Source organism: Syngnathoides biaculeatus, chromosome 16 (assembly GCF_019802595.1).
Source record: "Syngnathoides biaculeatus isolate LvHL_M chromosome 16, ASM1980259v1, whole genome shotgun sequence".
Classification (NCBI taxonomy): Eukaryota; Metazoa; Chordata; class Actinopteri; order Syngnathiformes; family Syngnathidae; genus Syngnathoides; species Syngnathoides biaculeatus.
In genome coordinates, this window is record NC_084655.1 from 4,306,907 (window position 1) to 4,319,280 (window position 12,374).

At 42.9% G+C, this 12,374-nt stretch overlaps 1 long non-coding RNA gene across 1 annotated transcript; it reads right to left on the minus strand.

Moving 5' to 3' along the window:
- Positions 1 to 9,039: 9,039 nt before the first annotated feature.
- LOC133514686 (uncharacterized) lies at positions 9,040 to 11,884 on the minus strand. Its single transcript, XR_009798831.1, has 3 exons — positions 11,756 to 11,884; positions 10,181 to 10,261; positions 9,040 to 9,941 (listed from the first exon to the last, which is right to left on the minus strand). It is a non-coding gene; the product is annotated as an uncharacterized LOC133514686 (long non-coding RNA).
- Between the last annotated feature and the right edge of the window lie 490 nt (positions 11,885 to 12,374).

Sequence of the window (12,374 nt, forward strand, 5' to 3'; positions counted from 1 at the left end):
CTCACTATCTTTAAAAACAAAAGACCATGTCTGAAACCTTGGTGTTCTGATAGATTGTGACCTGACTTTCAACAGGCATATCAAATCTTTTACTAAAACTGACTTTTACCATCTGACGAACATATCTAGAGTGAAGTCTTGTATGTGTCCAGGCGACCAGGAAAAGCTCATACATGCTTTTAAGTCAAGTAGACTAGACTACCACAATGGTATTCTGACTGGACTCCACAAAAAGCATTAAACAGTTCCATCTCATTCAGAATGCTGCAGCTCAGGTTTTGACCTGAACCAAGAGGTCAGAGCATCTGCAGTGGTACCTCGGTTTTCGAACCTCTTGGCTTTCGTAAAAATCAGTTTTTGAACAAAAATGTCTGGATTTTTTTGCTTTGGTTTTCAAACGTAAATTAGTAATCAAACACCCCAACCAGCTAACCCATGACGATTTGTTATTGTGCTTTCGAACGCAGCCTCCAAAAAAATGGATAAGACGTAACACACGCAGTGCAACCAGTTGATTCACACACTCCTCTGCTCGCGACGGTTCCCAGTACTATAGTGACTTTTTTTTTCTTCAAATTGAGCAACATTAACGCCCAATCATGGCTCCAAAGAGGGCAAGTGGAACTGCTGATGCTGAAAAAAGGAAAGTGGCGCGTAAAACTGTCGACTTCAAGAAGGATTTGAGAGCCGAGCACAAATCTGGGGTGTGTGTTTTTGAGCTATCGAAGAAGTATGGCATGGCGAAATCGACGATCAGCATCATTCTGAAACACAAGGATGCCCTCAAAGCAAGTGATGTTGCTCAAGGAGCAACCGTGTTGGCCAAGCAGAGGCCACAGATCTTGGAGGAAATTGAAAAGTTGCTTCTTATTTTTGTGAATGAGCAGCAGTTAGCTGGGGATAGTGTTGGTGAAGGCAGGAGATGTCATCTGATGAGGCTGCAGGCAGGAAGGATGTCTCAAGTGCAGATATTAAAGGGATCTGCGCTAAATGGAATGACTTCCATCATTTTGCAGAACTTTATCACCCGAATAAAGATGAATAAAGCTGAATGTTGCAGAGCACTGCCAAATTTTAATGATTTTGTTATGAGCCACTTTAGAAAAGTGCTTAAAAGACGGCAAAAACAAACGACATTAGATTCTTTCTTTGTGAAAAAGGAGCGAGTCACCCCCACCGAAGACATCTGAAACTGTTGTTTTGCATTGCTTTTTTCTTTTGTTCCATTAACCCTACCTCTAGTTGCAAGTTATTTTTTTATGTTACGTACTTTCTGTGCAAATAAAAAACAATGTGTGTGTTTTTCCCCCATCATTATTGCTTGTTTAAAGTTATTCTGCACTATTGTCAATACAAAAAAGGTTTACAAGGCTGGGGGCCGAGTTGCTACAAATACGCCAATGCAGTCCCAGCCTAGCATACTCTACTAGGCTAAACCACAAATTTAAGCAAAAAAAATAAATATATTTCTTAAATGATTTGATTATATAAAATATTCAAACTATACATGTATTTCTACTATGCAGTTTATTATCAGGAAAATCTAAAAAAAAAACATCACTTTTTAGGCTTGGAACGCATTACTTCATTTTCCATTCATTGCCAGAGCTGTGAGGCCAACACTTTACAGCAATACCACCATGCCACTAGCATTTTGACCATTAGGTTAAAAAAATGACATAGATTACATTTGAAAACATTCGCCACTCCAGCAGCAGATTGCATAATTCCAGTAGGCAGAGAACATCAACATAGGAAAACTGTGTGGAAAAAAAGCTTACTTGCAAGGCTAAGTTTCAGTTACCTGAGGCTGAGCCAATCTAATTGGCAACTGTCTGGCATCTCGGGCGAACCAGTGCTGCCATTTTGTGTCCTGATCAAAGGTGACTACTCACTGTTAAGTGGTGTGGGAATCAGGTTGTGGTTCAGAACATGCCATCAAAAGCTGGGACAAAATGGCACAGAATGTCACACATACACTTTATACTTATTTAGATATATAATGTATAAACAGGAATACAATGGTTGAATTTAATATACTTTGTGGATGTAAAACTCAGGGGCATACAGTATATACAGTATAGTATATGCTCATTTACATCCGCCTTCAGTTCTCAGGACGATGTTAAAATCCAGCCTCGCCTGTGTGTTTTTTGTATGGTCTCCCCCTGCCTGTGAGGGTTTTCTCCAGATCCTCCGGTTTCCCCCCACTTTCCAAAAATCATGGATGGCTGGTTGATAGCTACTTTTCACTGACGTCACGCCAACCATGTGTTTGTTTGTTTTGGATGGCAAGATCATGTCTACATATCATGGCTAGAAAGTGCTAAATGTTTACTGTAATACGGTTATTGTTTGATCTTTTGTCTTGAAAGTTCTTTGACAAATGAACAGTGTAACCAAAAGTGATTGAGGCACTTCTACTGGCGTGAGGAATAAAGAAAGAAAAAAGAAAGAAGTCACATGTGAAACTGAGAGGATTGTGTCCACGTCAGCGGGGCACGAGGAGACGGGACGATAAGAAAGAAAGCTAGAGAGGTTGGGAACTGAAATAAATATCACCCACGTTAAAATGTACAGTTGGACTCATGTGTACACTATTCAATAACACGACAGCAATATGTAACAAGGTGTCGGAGTGACAGAAGTATAACAACGGACTCACGGGAAAGAAAAAAAAAACTAATTTGGAGGGGGGGGGGATTAAGACGAGGAGGAGGCTTTCCGGTGTTCCACCTCGCCCAATTTAACAGATGCGTGGTGGAGATTCAAGCAACACGCCAAACTCATTTTCACAGGGCTCCTTAAAATCAGTGCTGAAGAGGAAAAGTGCAGTTTCCTCCTGCTGTGGACTGGCGAAAAAAGACGTGATGTAAGCAATACGTGGACATTGACCGGAGATGAAGATAAGTTACTAAAAACATATTACGAAATTTCTCTGATTACCTCACTCCCAAAGCAAACCCCTTATTTGCTAGATATAAGTTTCAGGAAAAGGCGCAAGGTCGGTGTGAGTCATGTGAGCACTTTGTGACAGAAGTCAAGCAGTTGCTTAAAGACTGTAACTACATAAACAGCGATGAGATGGTCAGAGACGGAATAGTTTTTGCTAACTCACCTAGCGTGCGCGAAAAGTTACTCAGCCACGGGCCGGAGCGCACGCTCAAAAAAAGCAATCAGCATAGCCAGCTCCTACGAGTTAGCAAAAGTGCAGCAAAAACTATGGTCAGCCACGAGGTTCACGTGATGCACTGCAAACCTGGAAAGCAAAGATTCACAGCAGGTGCAAGTATGCATATTGACAGCCCAAAGACCTCCGTAAAGATTAAACAAGTGTGGAGGATACCACAGTAAATTAGTTGAATGCCCAACAAAAAGTAAACAATACCTGAAGTGTCAGACCCCTTTTTCTGTCTGTTTTTACAACTATAAGCCACACAATGAAATGCCATGATGAAAAGGCCGTAAGACGCTTATAAGCAAGCCTATATTCATGAAAAGATCACTATAACACGGAAGTTGTATTGTAGTTTTGCTGTCCAGTGGGTGTGGTAAATAAAAGTCATGTGACTCATGACGTCACGTGAAAAGTATTTATTGAAGACCAAGTGCGAATAGCAGTGTGAATGTTTCTTGGTTGATATGGACCCTGGCAACCAGTTCAGGGTATACCCCGCCGCTTGTCAGGAGTTAGCTGGAATAGGCTACAGCATACCTGGGACTCTGGTGAGAATAAGTGGCATAGAAATGCATTGAGACAAGGAAATGAATAAATTGAGCGCAAGTGAGCATAGTAATAGTACCAATGGATCGATTTACTGTAGTAATCCATCTTTTGTGAAAGAACAATATTGGCTTTTGTCGCTTTCCGCCAAAGTATATGTAAAATAATTAGTTGAAATTACTTAAAACCTGATCCTCATTGTATCATAGAATGTAATAAATAAAGCATCTGTGATATTTGTTTTTGTTTTTAGAGTTTATTAACTAATGCAACATGACCTGAATTATAAACAATTTGCCTCAATAAATCTCTGCTCGATGACAACTGAACTAGAACAGAAAATGGTATCTACACTTTGTGCTTCTGAATGTGGCGATTCGGTGCTGCTGCGGGCCTCACACACCTCTGCGACGTCACATGAACATCGGGGACAGTGCCTCTAGATTGGTAGACTGGGGTTTTAAAAAAGGGGACCGGAGGGTGTGTTCCAACTATAGAGGATCACACTCCTAAGTCTCCCTGGTAAGGTCTATTCAAGGGTGCTGGAGAGGAGGGTCCGTCGGGAAGTCCAATTTCAGATTTAGGATGAGCAGTCTGGTTTTCGTCCTGGCCATGGAACAGTGGACCACATTTGCACTCTTGGCAGGGTCCTTAAGGTTTCATAGGAGTTTGCCCAACCAGTCTACACGTGTTTTGTGGACTTGGAGAAGGCATTCGACTATGTCCCTCGGGGAGTCCTGTTGGGGGTGCTTTGGGAGTATGGGGTACAGAACCCATTGATTTGGGCTATTCGGTCCCCATACGACCAGTGTCTGAGTTTGGTCCACTTTGCCGGCAGTACGTCGAATTCGTTTCCAGTGAGGGTTGATCAGCGCCAAGGCTGCCCTTTGTCCCCGATTCCACTCATAACCTTTATCAAAAGAATTTCTAGGCACAGCCGAGGCGTAGAGCGGGTCTGGTTCAATGACCTCAGTATTGCATCCCTGCTTTTTGCAGATGATGTTGTTCTTTTGGCTTCATCAAGCCAGCAAGGAGGAAATTCAGAACTTCCCAATCTGAATCCATGGTCCTTAGTTGGAAAAGGGTGCCGTGCCTTCTCCTGGTCATAAATGAAATCCTGCCCTAAGTGGAGGAGTTGAAGTATCTTGGGGTCTTGTTCATGAATGATGGAAGAATGGAACGAGAGATCGACAGGCTTATCGATGCAGCATCAGAACTTTGTATCATTACATTGTGGTAAAAGAAGGAACTGTGCCGAAAAGCAAATATCTCAATTTATTTGTCGATTAATGTTCTTACCCTCCCCTATGGTTACAAGCTGTGGGCCGTGACCGAAAGAACAAGATTGTGCATGCAAGCGGCCAAAATGAGTTTCGTCCGCAGGATGTCTAGGCTTTCCTTTTGTGAAGCTTGGTCATCCGATCTCGGAGTAGAGACACTTCTCCACATTCAGAGGAGCTAGATGAGGTGGCTGGGGCTTATGATTTGGATGCCTCCAAGAGGGCTCCCTGGTCTGGTGAGGTGTTCTGGGCACATCCTACCATGGAGAGACCCTAAGGGTGATCCAGGACACGCTGGAGGGTCTACATCTCCTGCCTACGTCTAGGAACACCTTGGATCCCCTTGGATACCCCAGGAAGTGCTGGATGAGGTAGCTGGGGAGAGGCAGTATGGGTGTCCCTGCTAAAGCTACTTCCCCTGCGACCTGACCTCAGGTACTTAGTAGAAACTGGATATACAGTGAAGAAAATAAGTATTTGAACACCCTGCTATATTGCAAGTTCTCCCACTTAGAAATCATGGAGGGGTCTGAAATTTTCATCGTAGGTGCATGTCCACCGTGAGAGAGATAATTCAAAAAGAAAAATCCAGAGATCACAATGTATGATATTTTAATGATTTATTTGTGTGATAAAACTGCAAATAAGTATTTAAACACCTGTCTATCAGCTAGAATTCTGACCCTCAAAGTCCCCCTTTAAAAGTTCACCTCCACTCCATGTATTATCCTGAATCAGATACACCTTTGTGAGGTCGTTAGCGGCATAAAGACACCTGTCCACCCCATACAATCAATAAGACTCAAACTTGGAGCATGGCCAAGACCAGAGAGCTGTCCAAAGACTCCACGGACATAATTGGACAACTACACATGGCTGGAAAGGGTTGGGGAGAACTTGCCAAGCAGCCTGGTGAAAAAAGGTTCACTGTTGGAGCAATCATTAGAAAATGAAAGAAGCTAAACATGACGGGCAATCTCAATTAGAGTGGAGCCCCGTGCAAGATATCACCTCGTGGGGTCTCAATGATCCTTAGAAAGGTGAGGAATCAGCCCAGGACTACATGGCAGGACTTGGTCAATGACCTAAAAAGACCTGGGACCACCGTTTACAAGGTGACTGATGGTGATGCAATAAGACATCATGGTTTAAAATCATGCATGGCACGGAAGGTTGCCCTGATCAAACCAGCACTTCAAGGCCCATCTTAAGTTTGTCAATGACCTTTTGGATGATACAAAGGAGTTATGGAAGAAAGATTTGTGGTAAGATGAGAACAAAATGGAACTTTTTGGTCATAATTTCACTAAATGTGTTTGGAGGAATACAAATGTTAAGTTCCATCCCAAGTTCACCCAACAGTGAAGGATGGGGGTGGTAGAATCATGCTTTGGGGGTGTTTTTCTGCACATGGGACAGGACAACTGCACGGTATAAAGGAGAGGATGACCGCGGCCATGTATTGTGAGATTTTGGGGAACAACCTCTTTCCCTCAGTCAGAGAAGTGAAGATGGGTCGTGGCTGGGTCTTTCAACATACAATGACCCAAAACTCACAGCCAGGAAAACCAATGAGTGGCTCCTTAAGGAACATATGAAGGTTCTGGTGTGGCTTAGCCAGTCTCCAGACCTAAACCCAATAGAAAGATACAGATAGATAAATAGATCTAGAGAAGATCTCTTTGGAGCAGTGGGCCAAAATGATTTCTGCAGTGTTTGCAAACCTGGTGAACAACTACAGGAAACGTTTGACCTCTGTAATTGTAAACAAAGGCTACTTTACCAACTATTAACAGTGGTTTTCTCAGGTGTTCAAAGACTTATTTGAGCTGTATCACACAAATAAATAGTTCAAAAATCATCTATTTTGATTTCTGCATTTTTCTTTTTAGATTATCCCTCTCACAGTGGACATGCACCTATGTGAAAATTGCAGACCCCCCATGATTTCTAAGTGCGAGAACTTGTGATATAGCAGGGTGTTCAAATACTTATTTTCTTGTTTGTATATTGTTAGAGGACGCTTTTTCCTCCGTGTGTTCATTTAATTTAGGGTAGTAAGAATGTTGGTTATCCAAATACAGGCTGGAGACGATGAACTGTTTCTTCGAAGCTTACAGAATATTCTGGGCACAAATGAGTAAGAGACAATGTCTGTAGCAGATCACACGTGCAAAGATACAGAGGACTTGCAGCATTCTTATACTATCAGAAGGATCCGCATCACAAAAGTATGAAAGGAAAATAAAGAGCATCACAAGAGAATTGCATCTTAAAATAAAGAGCATCACAAAATATCTGCATCATAATGACTAAACCAAATCTATCTGGTAACAACAGGCACATTCCTACGTCCTGGTCTCTAGTAAACATTTCAGCAAGATTCACTTAAGGTTAACTGATGAGTTGGCATGCTTCAAACAATTTACCTTGAGTTATACACATGACTAAATATGAGCAGAAGACACACTTCAATATATATTTCCATCCATCAATTTTCTGAGCCTCTTATTGTCACGGCCCATCGGAACGAGAGTAGGACCCAAATGCAGGACTCGAACGATGCCAGGTAGTTCAAGGAGAAAAGTTTATTATATGCCGAGGTAGGGGTTCGAGCAGGCAGTCCGGTGCAGCAGCGGTAGTTGGGATGTCGGGCAAAGAGAGCAGGTGAGCGGCCAAGCAGGAGTCGGTACGCAGGGGAACAATCAAAGCAGGCAGAAGTATCAAAGGAGTCAGGCTAACAAGGGTGGTCGGAGAACGGGCGAAGGTCGGTACACACAGGTTCGATCCGGGATACCGGAGCACACGAACGGGACATGAAGATCAACAAACTGGCGGGGCCCAATCGTCATCGGGGTGATATAAATACACAGACTAATCAGCCCGCATGAGACCCAATCAGCGCACCCACACAGGCACCCGCACAGCTCGTGCTGGAGCAGCAGGATCATGACACTTATCCTCACGAGGGTCGCGGGAATGTTGGAGCCTATCCCAGCTGTCAGCGGGCAGGAGGCAGGGTACACCCTGAACTGGTTGCCAGCCAATCGCAGGGCACACAGGGACAAACAGCTGCACTCAGAATCACACACGGAGCAATTTAGAGTCTCCAATTAATGCATGTTTTTGGGATGTTGGAGGAAACTGGTGTGCTTGGAGATAACCCACGCAGGCACGGGGAAAATATGCAACCTCCACACAGGCGGGGCCGGAATTTGAACCCCGATCCCCAGAACTGTGAGGGCAACACACGATAGCTGCTCCACTGTGTTCATACTTTTAAATTTGTAAAAAAAAAAAACACTCAAGACATTTGAGAGAATGAATTGATAGAGGGGTACAAGCGCTGTCAAAATTTCTCCAATATGGTTTGTAATTGTATGATTTAATATTGTCCATTTTCCAAGCCCCTCATCCTCACAAGGGTCACGAGCTAGCATTGGGCGAAAAGCAGACTACATGCTAAACTGGACACCGGGCACATATTGGCACCATCGCTGAGCGGGAATCGATTCCATGCTACCTGGACCAAAGTCACCCATTTGTACCACCAGACCTGATTTTATATATTTAAATATTTTGAAATATGGAAATTGTTTTTTATTTTTTATTATGTTGTTATTGTTATTGCTATGGATGTAGGTTTTACTTTACTTTCTAACTCATTTTCCTAACATCTAAAAGAGTGGCATGAATGATTAAAATCAATTTAGATTCATGACACAATTAGAACAATCAAAGTAAAGGAAGATCAACTTGCAGCACCTCCTGGGGAATTGACTTAAGAGACCTTTATCCTTTGTTGCATGAGAGAGATTTCAACTGAGATGGTGACAATTGCAGAAAATTAATGAATTCATTTTAACAAAAATCAAATGTTAGTTGTTTGAGGAAGTGAGAATACAAAGACAGCAAAGAAAATACTGGACTGATTAAAAGGCTTAATTTAATTGCGTTTCTGTTTTTAAATGGCATGCAAATGTACATATTGACACAGAAAACACACACAAAAATTAAAGCAAAGCAAAAGGCTGATTAAGTGGATCACAAACAGAGCAGGATGAAAGAAAAGGCATGGGGAGAGATAAAGGAAGAACATAACAGGCACAATATAGCATCTGGAGGATGGTATTACTGTATATAATCGGAAGGAAGTGCAGCAAGTAAAGGTGATTAAGGATAGTGATGAAGATATGTTGACTGGTGCAAGTAGTGTGCTAAGTAGATGGAAAGAGTTCCTTGAGAAGTTAATGAATGACGAAAATGGGAGAGAAGGTAGAGTAGAAGAGGTGAGAGTGAATGACCGGGAAGTGGCAATGATTAGTAAGGGAAAAGTCAAAAAGGCATTGTACAGAATGAAAAATGGAAAGACAGTTGGACCCAATGACATACCGGTAGAAGTATGAAAGCAATTTGGTGAGGTGGATGTGGAGTTTTTGACCAACTTGTTCAATAGAATACCAGCCAGAGTGAAGATGCCAGAAGAATGGAGGAAAAGTGTGCTAGTCCCCATTTTTAACAACAAAGGCGATGTTCAGAACTGTGGAAACAGTGGGAGGATATGAGGACAGTGGGTGTTAGAGAGGAAGATGCACGAGATGGGAATACCTGGAAAAAGATGACACGCTGTGGCAACCCCTAACGGGACAAGCCGAAAGAAAAAGAAGAAGAATGTCATGGCGTGTGTGAATACAAGGGTTTGCAAAAATGCTGTACATTTTCATAGACTATTAAAATGCAATATCATAAGCAATAACAAGATAATGTAACCCCAATCAAAGTCTGTCTGGTGGCCGTCCAGGCCACCAGAAGCGAGGCATCCGGCTGGGCAGCTCAGGAGGTCGACACGGACACCAAGTACCAGGGTGGCCAAGCGGGTTCCCAAAAAAGGATTGGAAGACGAGGACCTGGACCTACTAGGCAAAGGCACTTGGGAGCTGGAAACACAAGGAGGTGAAACAAACTGACTGGGACTAAAGATAGGAAGAGAAAATTCACAGTCAAAATCTGAATCGCAATCAGGCAGCCGGTCATATAAATTTAAGTCTTCCTCAAAGTCCGAAAAATCAGAGTCCAAGAAAATATAAGGTGGTGAGCGGTTCGTGGGCGGGACGTAATCATGACTCACAGGCGGTGCGTGTGACAAGGAAGAGGAGGATGACATCATGGAGCTTACCTGGATAGGATATGCTTGGTCCTCTGGCAGGCGGTTTGCCTGGCATCGTTCCTGGCGATGCCGAGTCTTTCCTGCTGGGTCCTGTAATGGCCAGATTGTTCTGTCATAACCAGAACACTAGGGCGGACCTGAATGCATGACTCGGTGGACAGTAAGGCAGTTGAAAGAGAGTCTTTATTTGTTCAGATGTCGAAAGCCAGGAAGTCATGACGGAGCGAGCAGTAGAATCAGAAGCGACATCCTTAGGGGGTTGTTCAGGTAACGGGCGGAGGTTGGTACACAGGAGTTCGGAGTCAGGAATGCGGAAGTACGGGAATGAAGCATGGATGCTGGCAATCTGACAAAGACAGACTGTCCGCTGGGTCCTATATATACCAGGGTTAATTATTGCAGATGAGGCGCAAGAGTACGCCACCCAATCAACGCAGGTGTGCGGGGACCTGGACAGCCAGGACTGGACCGCCAGGACCATGACACTAGCCACTAGACAACACACATGAGTTTAGAATTGTTTCGTGTCAAGAAGCTTTGTCTGATCTTTACCATGTCTCTCTCAAATATGTCCCAGAAAACCAATGTAAAGAAATGTTGCCCTGTATAAAGTTGGAAAAGACTCACTGATGGTGTCGTGCACAGGTGTCAAACTCAAGGCCCATGATTTTATGTGGCAGGCGAAGTCAAATCACGTGTGTCAACTCACATGATTCTTGTTCAAATCTGTACAAAAATTTCAAATTGTCATGTCATAAATGCCAACATGGAGATATTGCAAGCATTTTTGACTTGCCAAATATTAACAGTAGTTGAAAAACACATTAACCTTGATTTCTAATTCCAAAACTAGTTCATAAATTTCATGTATAAATATGATGAGTCGATTAAAGGTTTTCATGCTTTCAATCATAACGGTCCTCTGAGGAAAATCATTACTACAATGTGGCACAGGACAAAAATCGGTTTGACACCCCTGGTACACATGCCTGCCTTTGGCGCAGACAGTGTGGGATTAATTCCCGCTCAGTGATGATGTCGATATCTGTCCTGCGACTGGCTGGCGACCAGTTCAGGGTGTAGTCTGCCTTTGCCAGAAGTTCGCCGGGATAGGCTCCAGCTCATAAGTTGGAAAAGTTTGCAGAAGTGATTCTAAAAGTCTTGATGATCATGAATCCATGGTTAGACAAATAGTCTATAAATAGTTCTCCAGTTTTAGTTTACCACTGTTGCTTCTCTTCCAAAGAGTGCCCTTTCTGTAAAGATGACTCAAATGTAACAGTGCACAATTCTTCATGAGGTGGGAAAAAAAAGTGCTAACATTATATATATCATCATAAATATCCTCTTCATCATCGTCATCAGCCTTTTGTCTGCTATCCAGTATCCAGTACAAAGTTAACATAGCTTCCACTCGAATAATCCTCTTATTTCGCAGAGTCACCACACATTACGATTCCTGACTAAAAGTTATTGAAGTGGTTTTATAGACTTTGTATAGCACACCGTGGATTCATTCATGCCATAATGGCGTGTCACAAAAGCCGAACTTCTGCTGTCTTTGATCATATTCAAAAGTTGTACTTTTTCGCTGATCAGCATCATCTTCCTCTTCTTTTCGGGCACTCCAGAGGAAGCTTTCGCATCAGCACAGCGCTTTGTTGGCATTGTGAACATGAGAGGTTATCACGCAGACAGTCAACAGCATTGAAAATGGCAGAAAAGAAGGACAAGGGAAAGGGAGGAACAGAAGTTGCTTGGTCCCGCTTTGATGATGCACAGCCAATCGGCTGATGAGCTAAATCCACACATGCTCTCATTGATTGATGTCACGCTGGGGACCAATCATGAGCCTTATATCAATAATAAATATGCTGATCTGGCTGTTTTTTTTTTTTTTTGGGAGGGGGGGACACGAAGCACCGAAGCCACAAAAAGTGAAGTGTGAAGCGAGAGGAAACCCAGTGTGTGTGTGTGTGTGTGTGTGTGTGTGTGTGGTGTGTGTGTGTGTGTATGTGTGTGTGTGTGCATATGTGTGTGTTTGTGTGTGTGTGTGTGTGTGTATAAGATGGTTTCAGAAAATATTGGAATATGGCAACAACGGACTATCGACAACAAAGTTTTGCTCCACAGGTTTAAAAGTATCCTGGATTCACTGCTTCTGAATTTTTTTTAGAAGAAAAACAAACTTGTAAGCAAGAAA